Genomic DNA, 13,984 nt, shown 5'->3' with positions numbered 1-13,984 from the left:
GGGGTAGCAAGAGCCTTTGCCAATATCCAAAAGCCCAGGGGTGACAGGTGCAAGCCATCTCTAGTGAAGCATCGTGGCTTGTCGAGCATGTCATCCCAGGCTGACAGACATTGGATCCCCTTTGAATTACACCAATACTTAAGCCAATTGTTGAACTTGATCATCTTGTCTTCATATTGTGGCATCATTCTTGGTGAGGGTAAGATGCTAGTCAAGGTCAGGGTCATACCGGCCTGGGCTACATGCTCAGAGAGCTCCTCTATGTCTCTTTTCATGTAGTCCAGGGAGGTACATCTCAGGTCATTCACACCAGCATGGACAATGACTGAGTCATATTTGTACTTGCCTTGGAGTGACCTGAGTGCTTGTGTTATGTGGCAGATCCTAGCGCCCGACAGGCAGCTCACTGTGACCTTCTCCTTGTTCAGCCTGGTGAGCGGGACATCAGTGTGCCTGATAATAGAGTCACCTATTACAAGTGTATCGGGTGTGTTGTTTAGCCTTAAGGGCTGTGACTGTTCGGCACACTGGCTTTGTGAGCTATGTGTTGTACGTGTTTTGTTTTGGGGTAGTGGTTGCTTGGGTGTCTGCTTTGGAGGTCTCTGCTGCTTAGGCAGATTTTTATTTTATTACTTTTAAACTTACTAATAAATTAAAGGTATGCTTAAATTGCACAATTTTTATCATTATTATCATTATTTTTATTTTTATTGATATATTATGAAAGTTACTAACATTTAATATTCAGTACACTTTTTCATTGAGATATATATGCTTTGTATGTTTATGCTCAAGTTTTTGTGTATATAATTGATGTTATTATAACCTGTTTAGCACTTAGTGTTTTACATTTTATATTGTATAATTTCCTGGACATGTGATGATGGCTGCAGGTCATATGATCTAGTTAGTATGTATAAAAATGGGTGTTACCTTATACCTATTGTAAACATTGAGAAAGGGTTTTTGAACCTGAAAGCTTTGTCGTTTGTTATAAAGGTATTTCAACTCAACTGCTCTTGTTTTTGGATTTATATGGTTGCATCTCTCACATGTGTTGGAATTTGTTGGGAGGAGGAGAGGGCTGTCTGTGTACATGAGGCAGTTGTAACATTGCCTCAAGATTCCCAGATTCACCAGCTGGACTGGAGAGGAGATTGACAACTGACCTTTGGACATGCTAGAATAGTATTGGGAATTCCTTTATAATTGGAAAAAAAAAGGGCTAATGGGGAACAAGGTACTCAAGGGGAGTTTGTGAGGGTGTAGTGCTTTTAATTTTTTAGTGCTGACTTATATAATTGCTTTAGTGGGCAAGTGCCAGGTAACTTAAATGCAATGTGTTACAGGTAACTTAAATGCAAAAACGACAAACAGTAACTTTCTTTCAAGTGAAACAAGGAAATAAGTACAGTAAGTAATGCAGATATCACTAGGGATCCACAGAACTGCTGAAAAGCCGCGTTTTAGGTGGAATTAGCGTTTCAGGTAAATAACAAGCAAACAACAAGCATACAAACAAAGCGAGATTCAGCAGGCCTGGATCTAGTCTATGCTACAGCAAACAAGGTGTACACGGGAACCAGGAAAATATTTATCAAACAATTGGACATTATCAGTCATTACATACCAGTTGGGGTGGGTATTTTGAATATTTTTGGAGATATGGTGGGGGGAAGAGAAAGATGTCAGTTAACAACTAGTATATTCCTGTAGTCCACATTACTTTCTTAGTCAATGCTGTTATCTGTACCTTACAAGTCTTACTACGCTACCCTATAGCCTTAGTTTGGACAGTGTTATGGCTGTCATCATTCCACTTGAACTGGTTTTACCTGCAGTATACACCTCTTACCTGGTAAACCTGTGTAGGGAATGTTTGTTAACACTAACTAACTGTTTCTACACATACTCCCGGATTCTGTGTTGATGTTTTGCACATAGCTATCCAACTCTTTCTGCATAGACTCTGGCCATGTGTTGACCACATGCTGGTGTGCCGAAGCATATCTAGAATATTGCCCTCTTCCAACTTTCGTGACCTGATATACACATATACATGCTTTCCTGCACAGTTATTTTATGTAGCACAGTGTGGGTGACAGTGACCAGTGATACTTTATTATTCAGAGAAACTGCAACACTCACAATTCCCTACAATACCAGAGTGAACAGTACCAGGACAGGTTATAATGGTCTGTATTTCTCAGCAGTGTTCGTATCCAACGTACCTGTGGGAGCAATGTTTGTTAGCACTACCTGACTGTTGCCACACAAAGTTCCAGATGAGACATTAGTATTATGCACATACATCTCACTCTGTTACTGTACACACTCTGGTCACAGCTTGACAACATGGGAGTGTAGATAGGACATACTTGAAATATTACTGTCCTAACAGTTTCAGGGGTTGCTACAGTGACAGGTGGATTCTCATGATGTTTGACAATCAGTTGCATTCCCTGTTTGCTAGATAAACATCTGGGATCATCCCACAGACTTAACAGGGGGACAGGCAGCAGATATGGGCACATATACTGGACATTCTGGCCTCATCTGTACAGTTGCGGGGTATGACTCTGTATGCAGCCTAATTCCACTCCCAGGATCCAGACCCTGGCTGTGTCTGCTACAACTTAAACATTGTCCATCACAGTTGTGTCTGCTATATAGTTATTGCTGTATATCTCCTATCTGCTTTCTGTCTTATTAATCCCCTGTGCTTTTGCATTCTGACCTTGTATTACAACACTCATATACTGATTTCTTAGACAGTTATATGTTGTAGGACAGTGTGGATGACAGTGATGTGTAATACCTCATTATTCAGAGCAACTGCATATCATTCTTGCATTTCCGGGCACAGTGTTGATATCTGACAGACCTAAGGGAGGAATGTTTATTAGCACTACCTGAATGTTCCCACACACAGTACCAGATTCCACATTACTATTATGCACATACATCTCACTCTGTTACTGTACACACTCTGACCACAGCTTGGCAAATTGGGGTGTAAATGGGACATACGTGTCACTTCTTAGTCACATAAGGTATTGGGGATTGCTAGTGTGCCAGCTTTGTTCTCATAGCTGTGTGTCAATCAGTTGTATTTCCTGTTTGCTGCCTATACATCTGGGATCATCCCACTGATTTCCCAGGGGACAGGTTGATAGGCAACAGATATGGGCCACATTAATAGACACTCTGGACATATCTGTACAGTTGTGGGTATGATTCTGTATGCAGACTACTACCACTGACAGGATTCAAACCGTGGCTGTGTGTGCTAAAAAACACAACAGTTCACATTTCAGTTGCATGTGATATTTGTTTGTTGTTATTTATGTTTTCTTTGTTTATTGTCTATGTGTCTCTCAGTTGTACTAAATGGCCTCTGGGGATTACACTTGTCATATACAGACATTCCTACACATTCAATTTATGGTGCACGGTGTGAGTAACAATGGTTAATACTACAGTAACATTACATGATTGCATATCTACATTACTGTATGATACCAGGATATACACACACAGTCCAGAAGTTAGACCTGTTTTGTCAGGCTATTACACTTTTGTTGACTTACAAACAATATGAGATTCTTCCTGCCATATTCTCTAATGTATGCAGTACTTGCCTTGAACAATGCTGGTTTTATACAACCAATTAATTTACTACTACTTCTATTTTTATTTCCTATGACAGTAAATGCATGAGTATTACTGACCTGCTTCACGTCACAACCTCGCCAGGCACCTGATGTGGGCCTCCTGGTTCGTGATCTGCTCCATTGCAGCTGTGGGGGACATAAGAGGAATATTTAGCCATACTTATCCATGATATACCTGAGCTGGCAATTAATACACACATACTGGGGTGAAACACATGGATGGAACATTCCCTGATGCTCTAGTCTCTTGGAGCCACTCCTCCAAGAGGTCCCTCTTATGCTGTTTCAGGTCGGCATAGTGGTGCCTGACCTGCTCACCAGTTTGGGGTATGCCAGTGGCACTGCTGAGGTTGTGGGCGCGACGGTCCCAGGCCTCCACCTTATATTGGGAGCCCTGGTACTGGCCCTGCAGCAGTCTCTGATCATGGTCTTTGACAAGGAGTCCTGCCATGACCTTGGTCTCCTGGATGCACCAGCACTGCACCTGAAAGCGCACACCTTCTCTCCTTACTGCCATAGTGCCTGCAATAGGAAGCTACATCCAGTTATGAGATGTATTTCCGCCTCTTGGGTTTAAGTAAAGCCGATTTCCCACACTTTTCCTTGATTGGCCAGTTTTGAAAAGGCTAAGCTATGGTCAAACCTGCTTAACTAAGGTTGGCATTGTTTAAAGGGGTATAACACTGGGCACATTGAGTTAGCCGACCTACACATTGCTTACACCTCCTAAGCTGGCCTGTGCAATGCTTAGCATTGTTTACCTTAGACTTTGCATTATTTTTTTCTTTTTGGCATTGATTTCTTATTCATTACATCTTATATATCTGCCTGGTATGTAGGATTAATGTGTACGTACACTCTATAGGGTCCTTGTGTTTTATTGGGGATTTCAACACTCTATTACAAGTATACCTCTCTTCTGAGCTTACTGCTGTACTCCAGTTCACATATTTATGTTATCTAGTGGGTTATGGAACATATGACTATATACTGATTCCTTTCACAGGTTCAGTTTGGTTTTACTATGGTGAGGACTTGTTTGCTGATACCTCATTCCTTTTTACTTCTGTATTGACTTGGTGGTTGACTATTGTAACTATGGGGTGTAGGTTCCTGGGTTCGAGACCTGCATGGTTGTTTGTTTTGTTGATGGGTAGAACAAGGGCCATTGGATACAGAGTGATTAAGGCACATTTGTGCAGTTGTAAGTGGGTTTGCATGATAGTAAGCACTGCGAACCTGCCGTTACATCTGCTTACAAAGAGTTAGCTTTAGAATTGCTTAACCATTGTAGGTATTTCTTACCGCAGTGCAAATGGGCCTAAGCTCGCTTACTAGTGCTTAAATATGTTTACTACTGCTTATTTGTGTTTAAGTCTGTTTACTAGTGCCTTATTCATTATGACACTGACACCTAACATGTGCATTTATTGCAGTACTCCAGTTCATAAAAATATGTTATTTAATGGGTTATGCAACATAAATATTAGTCAGAATGTGCTTTGCCATAGAAAATGGAAATGTGTTGCAGTGGGACTTGAACTGGGAACGCCTGCTCGCATGGCAAATGTTCTGCCCACTACACTATTGCTATGCTACTTCATTTACATATATCTTCCTTGTTATCCTCTTCAGCCATTTATGCTGCATTAACCATAGCTAAGCGATGGGCACACCCGCGCACCTATGGTTAGCTTTAATCAGATTTTTAAAAATAAATAAAGGGTTTCTTTATTTTATGTATGTATACTGTTGCTGTTGTATACAAGGGGGACTGTTGGTGGGGATATGTGGTCACTTATGAGTGGTCTCACTCATTTCATACCCCTTTCTGCTGTTCTTCATTGCGGGGGCATTTATATTCTGAGATCTCTGCTCTCAGACATGCCCCCTGCACTCTTACATACTCCGTGTAAGCCTAGGAACTCAGACAGCATGCCTCATTATTATGCATGTTACACTGCCATCCTGCTCCTAAACGGCCACCTCCATGCAGGACTAAGCTAGTCCTGCAAGGAGGAATAGTAAATCCGGGGGAATGTATATTATGTATTCCTATGATACACACAATCTTGATTTTGCATTGCACTTGTGGCATTGAAGCATATAACACAACATGATATGTGGCGATATGCTCTGCCATCATGCCTGTCAGTAATTTATTAATTTGTTTCTTTACTGTTTTTAACCAGGTAAGTGTACTAATCCAGTGATATTTTTCAGATGCCCCTGTCATATTGCAAAAACAGTAGAGCACTGATGTCAACAATGTTTGCAGAAAATAACAGCAGACCAGTAAACTATGTATATTGCATAAAAAATTGTATATCATGCAATCAGTCTGAAAACATTCAGCAACTTGTGTATAGAACTCAGCTCTGTTTGCCTCACAGCCGCACACTAAAATTTGATAATGATTTGTGATTCATTAGGCATGACTCTTGATCCGTCATTGCCAGGATAAGGCAAGAAAGGATCTATTGTTGTGTAAGCTCCAACTGGTGGATACTCGACAACATCACTATGCTATGTGGGAGCAGGAAAAGTGTGGTTATGTGGGCACATTTTCCTGCACATCAGGGAACTCTGCTGCTGACTATAATTTTCCTTCCAATAATGGAAGTTATTTTTTATTTATTTATTTATTTTTTTTTTACTTTAACACTGATATCCTGTGCAGCTCTGTATCATAAGCAATATAGTAGTGAAGGAGATTGCTACAATAACAAGAAATGCACCATCTGATTATGTGTGGCTGGATTCCAATATGTTAACCTGTGGGCACTAGCCCATATGATGGTGGTATACCTCCTGTGAATCACTTACTCCTTAATACTGGGAAGTGTGGTGTGTGGATGGATTACTCAGTATACTCAATGAGGTATACTTCATACATGGTATTACTCATTCTTTTTAGCTCTTTATGAATCAAAAAGTGTTTCACTATACAGGTATGTTGTTCTACAATACACGTTAAACAACAAGAGTTTGGCTTGATTTCTAAGTGCTCTAGTTCTAAAACTTCACCTTCAGTCATTCAAAAATGCACAGACTTATGATCAGTAGCTAGTTAAGTAAGTGTTTCCCTCCTGTACCACCTGACATCGGTTTATGCCTCCACATTTTGTAAAATGAAATACTTTGCCTTGAGATACTTTAACTTAGAGAATGTATATTTAGAGGTAAATCCTGAGCATTAAAATATGTAAAATATTTCAAGTATAGCTAATTATAAGCTAAAAATAGCTATAGGAGGGTGGCCTAATGGTTCAGGTGTTTGCCTTACAAACGCAAAGTGCAAGGCTTGAGTTTCACAAGGGATAATTGGCTAGGCTTAAATGGCTCGCAAGAGCAATTAGCCTAGTACTAATCTATGAGCCTAAGTATAGCTAATTCAAATATACAAAGGAGCAAGTGAACTATGATGCCTGGATATGATATACTTGTTTTGATTTAGTCTTTCAGTTTTTGGGTAAATAGCCCTTGATGTAGTCCAGTATAAATTTTAATAATGACAGGGCATTTTTCCAAAGTGGATATCAATTTTACTGTACTGTAGCTGTTAATCACAGTTAAAAACCCAACAGTTAGTTGTGTATACACATCAGAAATGTGTTCAAATGGATTGCTCTTTTTGCAGAAGGTGGCATTCAGGAGAGTGTCGCCGTGTGCATTTGAAGTCTTATTCTAGATGACCCTAACAATTTTGGGAGACTCCCTCAAATTAAAATACAAGCCTCCTTATTACAAGAACTGTGCTGCCCCAATACATTGAATTCGCACTCCCCCCCCAAAAAAAAAATTGCAGCCACAGCCTCCCAATCATTCTTGTAATACAACACTCAAATCAATGTCTAAGTCTGTCTCTAAATATCTCTGCCTCCTGTTTTACTTGGTACATATGTGCATTTTTATTAAGGATGTATCATTTATTTATTTATTATTATTTATTTTTTTGTTTGTATAATTAGTCAGTTAGCAAGTTATATTTATTTGCAGAATTAAGGGTTTGTTAGGTTTATAGTAGTAGTTAGAATACATGGGACTGAATTGGTTTAATTTATTTACTGAATAATTAATTAATGCATCTGGTCCTGTAGAGCTTGATATAGATGTAGGCTTGCGTAAATGTAATTTTTGTCAGGGCAGTAGTATTTATGTATGTATATATGCATTAGACCTTCTTAGCAGAGATTCAGAGATGTGCTGCAAGCCTGTACAACACTAATAATTGAGGCATTCTCTTTGTGTGGCATTTCACAACTAAAGATGTTAGCCTGAGCATTGACCTATATTGTTCATCTGTCAACGTCAACTAGAAAACTACCAACTTCTCTAATATCATTCAGACTTGAAACACAGAAAAACATCACTGCCCCTAAACATTAGTTAAACAGAACCAACTAGAGTACAATACAATGACCTTGTCACTGTCATAACAACCTTAACAAAATTATTGTGCTACAAAGTAAGTTCCACATTATCATAAGACCTTGGAATAAAACAGCAACCAATGACTTATACACTAACTAAAATGCCCATACAAACTATGTGATACAGCATGGAAACAATGGAAACAAAACCCATCCCCAGAAAACCCAAACAAATTTATAAGGTATGCAACCTATTGAAAAAAGCCACTACAAGGCACAACAGAAACTCACTGCAATATTAACAAAAGTCTCCCAAAGCAACCAAAAACAATTTTGGAAACAAAGAAATAATATAAGTCAGAACCAAATGCAAACACTGCACTGAAAATGACAATATGCAAACTGCCTTAGGACCTCTCCACCCAAAGACTTCCTTACAGAATTGTGTACTATCATCAAAGCATAAGGCTCAACATCAAACATGCTCAACGACAATGACCCTCCCCCATACCCATTCTTATACTTAAAAAAAAGTAAAACAAAAGAAACTGATAGTAAATTTGACTAAATCACAGTAGATGTCCCACCCAAAGATGATGCCCTACTGCTCTGTTTTTACTACTATGAAAGGCCACTTTGTGAATCCACTCAAATACCACTATTTCTTTTGCCTCACTTAAAACATCATGCCATCTTAATGTTATCAAGGAAAAGTTGCTCTCATACTCAGGAGTTGCAAATTTAGAATACAGTATTAACATTTGCCCTATATCAATTCTACTCCTTCTGGGTAAGATTATTGAAAAAATATCTTTATGCAACTAGCAGACAATGTTAAAAAGATCAGCACACAACACATCAGCACAGATTTTGCTCAGGATGCAGTACCATAACCACCATATGTACATTCTGACAGATGATGCTGTACAAGGGAAAAACAAAGGCCTTTTAAATGATGTTGTATTTGTAGACCTCATCTGAGATTTTGTTCATGTAGATCATGTAGAACATAAACTCCTTCTTCACTACCTAATCTCTATAGGTATCAACTCAAACTCACTAGCATTGTTTAAAAGCTTATTCACCCAGAAGAATACCTGATTCAACCAATTCCCTGTGCCAGTCCCATAAACTAACACCCCATCCGCTCAGTTCCATTACATCTACTGGCACACTGACCAGGTGGCAAGATACAAGAGACCCCCACCCCACTCCAGCCATTCAATTCCTGTTTCTGAGGCCTGTCTCCAACTTTCCTTCCTTACATTATAGTAAAAAAAATATTTTAAATTGTAGCAAGCAGTTAATACAGTTTATATCCTGCACAAAGTGCTACAGTGCTCAGGTTTTAGTAAAAATGTTTTTTCTTATATTTAATCTGTAGCAAACTGCTTGCTACAATGCAGCAGTTATACCACAGACAAAGTGCGACAGCACTCAAGTTTGCTAGCAAATGCAGTACTGGCTTTTAAAAGCAGGTACTGCACTGAGAGCGATTGGGATGATGGATGGTTATTTGAACTGGGTCCTCTATCACTTTGCACTCAATACATTTGACCCTTTTGCCCCACACTATCTATGTTGCTGTTCTCATCAACTGGGAATTCAAAATCCATGTAATTAAAAATCCATCCAATCTAGCCAACATTACTAAACGCATACAGTATGGACTGTCCCTTATTGCTGCAGCATACAATAAAAAACCTGCCCACCCTCCAAACTATTACAATACACAAATTTTGGTTTATCAGCTTCATCTCCCCAGTTGTTTGCCATAAAAGTAAGATGCGCATTAGCCCTGGTCTTGCTAACATATAAATTAATGCACAACTACACATTCCACTCCTTTCTAAGCCATGTCACCAGAAGAATTGCACCATATAACCAAAGATCATAGTCCCCCCCTCAATCTCACCATTCCGTGAAGTAAACTCCATTTCACTGAACATGGCGTCTCAATAACAACTTCTCAGATTTGACAATTTTTCTCAATAGAACTTCAGCCCACCTTTTTGTTTAGTAAATAAATACAAAACCTTAAAAACACCTATTAAAGAAAACTCACATAAATGCTGCACATCTCAAACCATTATCTGATCCCTATCATCCTTTCCCTTCTACAATTACAGGCAGCTCAGCACAACAAACTCCCCATTTCCTGTCTTACCTCTAACCACATCTTTATCCCTCCCTGTCATTTACTATCCCCATCCTGCAACCCTACTCCCTTAAACTTACTCTTACCACCCTCTACTTCTTCTCCAAATATTACTGCTATACATTATTATTATTATTTTCTTGACTTTTTCTCCCTCTCCTCTCCCCTTTGTACAGAATGTGGACACACATTTTGTATATAAGGTCAGTGCACATTGCTCTGAATGCTTTGCATCACTGCTTTTACCAAAACAATGACATTGTACTATATCTTCAACTGTGCTATGTGTATTGGGTATGTATCCTACTAGTATTTAATTATATTCCACCAACTCTTTTTATTGTATTTACTCTCATTTTAATGGAACTTACCAATGCTTAGTATGCTGCCTGTGTTGATTGCTTGTTTATATTCACATTTACTTTTTTTATTACTTGTACTTTTCTGGAATGAGGCTGGAAATACTCTGTTCAGATCAGTGTTCTTCCATACTCAAAAAGGAATAAATAAATTAGTAAGTGAAAAACACATCAGACATGTACTAACATTGTCTAAGGATCACCTACACCCTGTACAGTGTTGATAAAATTTATGTGTGTTGGTTGCACTTTATTTGTGTTTGAGAGTTTTATAGTCAGGTTTGATTATTTCTTTATACTTGCTTGGCCCAGCAGCAACCCCTGGCATTGAGCATACTTCTCCATATGACTTTCCCACTGTTCAATGCAGGCACGCCAAGCCATTCAAAAAACAAAACTTCATCTCTTGCTTGAAAGACTGCTGCACCCAGCTACTACTCTTCCAGCACCCCTACTTTGAAAAAAGATAAAAGTATGCTAGACTAAGCTACCTCACCCTGCCTTTGTTATTGTGTTGTAAACTAGAACAACAACCAGCTAGTCTGGTATCCAAAACCTGCTTGTGTTTGGTTTTGGATACCAGTTCCGGAAACATGCTTGTGTTTGGTTTTGAATGCTGTAAACTACATATATTTGTAAATATAGTTTAGCGTGTACACTGCCAAGCAAGATAACATTCATGGTTTCACCAGCCCCTTTATGGAAACCAAAAACAAAACGTCCAGGATCCACTACTCGACATGGATACTGGCTAACTCAAATTCTTTTCTCTTCCAATCTATGTAGCAATTTCACTATACACTTATGAACAGTGATTCTGCTCACAGTTTTTAAGTACTCCTATCTGTATTTAAACGTACTCCAACTTCTCCTACCCCTCCTCCCTTTCTAACCTTTCTGTCTAGTATCCCCAGCACCTTTTTTATCTCAATTTATTTAGCTCATCCGTTACTCTGATCTGAACCTCTTCTTTCACTTCTCCCCTTTATCTCAATTCTTCTAGCTTAACCTTTACTTTGCTCTGAACTCCTTCTCTTAACCTCTCCCCCTCCCTCTACTATAGCTCCTATAGCTTTACTTGGATCCTTACCATTAGTTTACAGAACTCCACTCTTCACGGAGTGTTTTCTTCTCTTTTTTTATTGCATTACAACTGTGATGGCTCAACCCCCCTCTGTTCAGCCCAAGTATCACTTTGTTCCCTACCCTATTGCTAATTCCCTCACAACCCATCTACTCTACATTTATACCCTCACAATTTTTTCCTCCCATTCAACTCCTCCATCTTCCTCACCACACCTCCACTTCCTGTTAATCCTAACCAGTTGACACACTTTGTCTTATACGTCAACACACCTCCTCCCCCTAGCTTACTCCACTCCTTCCCTACTACACCCTAACTTCACTCCAAACTACAAACACATAGTACATCCTATTCCTCACTTCTTCTTCCCTGAGCTGTCCCACCAGCATTTACACCCCCTCCCCTCACTGTTACTCTATTTAGCTCTTGCTCCACACTAAAACATGCCATTCTAACCTACTCTTTCTTCTCTGTCTTCCATCAGTCTTCTTTTCCTACCCTCCCAAAACATGATTTTCATCTGTGTCATTATTCCTATCCTCCTTCTACTTTCTCTCCTTATCTGTTATAAAACTAATATTTCCCCCATTAATTTAACACCTAGTCTTACCCTCTCACTATAGAACATGGACAAACCTTACCCTGTCACAATTAACAGCTTATTTATTTAACTTGTCTAACCTTATCATGCACAGATTCAAACTTCTTGACCATTACCACCATCCTCAGAAAACTAAGCTTAAGTACTCTACTAATAATTCAAACATTCCTGCACTGCAACTCATCTCCAAGAATATATTCTTATGTGGAGATAGTCTCCCTAACCCTGGCCCCTATACCTCTCCCTTCATGACTCCATACCCACACCCACACTCCCACCCACAACTTACTCCAAATCATCCACCAAGTGCTTAACTATTATCTCTGCAAATATTCACAGCCTTCTCAACAAAGTCTGCAAATTTCACTCATGGATTGCCCACTACTCACCTGGCCTTGTAATTCTCACTGAAATTTGGCTTAAACCTCACATGACAGACACTGAAATTCTTCCTCCTTGGCACAATATCTTCCAGTCTGATAGATCTACAAAAAGCAGGAGGTATAATCATATATCTTAAACTTTCTTCAATGTCCATATCACTTCCTAACTTTCACCCTGCTGAATTCATACTAGCCAACTGCAAACTTAACCATAAAAAAAGTGTTTAATTGCTGGTATATATATCTACCCCCCCAGGAAATAAGATCCCAATTCTAGAACATGTTCTCTCCTGGAATTCCTACTATATTTTAAACAAAACAATAATTCTAGGTGATGTCAACATCAACTGGCTATGGTAAACCTTGACAACCAGTTCCCCTACCTCTTGTATAAATCTCTACAGTTTCACTCAACTAATTTCCACTTCTACCCAGTATAACAAATCCACCAATTCTAGCTCAATCCTTTTATTGGATCCTAGTATCCAATTCTAACCTGTACCATAACCTCAAAACGCTCTCTGATTCTATCAGTGACAACCTCCCTTCCTTGTACAAAGGCTCTCTCTGCATCACATTAGGCAACACAAATAGAAAGAGTGCCACAGTCTCACTAACTTCAACTCTGATGAGTTCAGCAATATAATCTCCTCTATAAATTGGTCCTTCCTACTTAACCTATCACTAAAGGATGCTGTTCTCAAATTCAACTGCATTTTCCTGGATGTTCTAGATTCCCTAGCTCCCCATAGGAAAAATAGAGTGAAATCTCTCCATGTACCTTGGTTTTCTCATTGCACACAAGCCTTAATGCACATAAGGGATATTGCATGGAAGAATTACCTAAAGTCCAAGTCCCCAATCACATACAAACATAAAAACAACCCCAAAACCTCACTAAAAACAAGTCAATGATGACAAAAAAGCTACTATCTAAAACCACAAATAAAACATCAAAGTAATCCCAACAGATTTGGAAAACCATTACCAAGATCCTTAACCCTGGTTCTCCCAGCATACCTAACCTTTACCCAAATACCTCATCTCCTTTAAAACCACCACTAAATTCAACTCATATTTCCTTGATTCCATTAACAAATTAAACCAAAATGGTCACACTTCCAACTCCACATTTCTTCTTTCACCCCTGACAACAAACCTACATTTACTCTCAAGTATGTCCCCACTGCCCACATTAAATCCTTACTGAGCAAATTAAAGCCCTGTTCATCCTCAGCAGACAACCTGTAATCAGTCTTCCTAAAACTAGCTGCTAACACCGTAGCCTACCCTATCTCCATCCCAATCAACAGATGTATCCAAGAATCTACAGTTTCTTCTATCTGAAAACT

The sequence above is a fragment of the Protopterus annectens genome, chromosome 1.part0 (assembly GCF_019279795.1).
Source record: "Protopterus annectens isolate FY-2018-M chromosome 1.part0, PAN1.0, whole genome shotgun sequence".
Lineage (NCBI taxonomy): Eukaryota > Metazoa > Chordata > Ceratodontiformes > Protopteridae > Protopterus > Protopterus annectens.
This window is presented reverse-complemented; position numbering follows the sequence as displayed.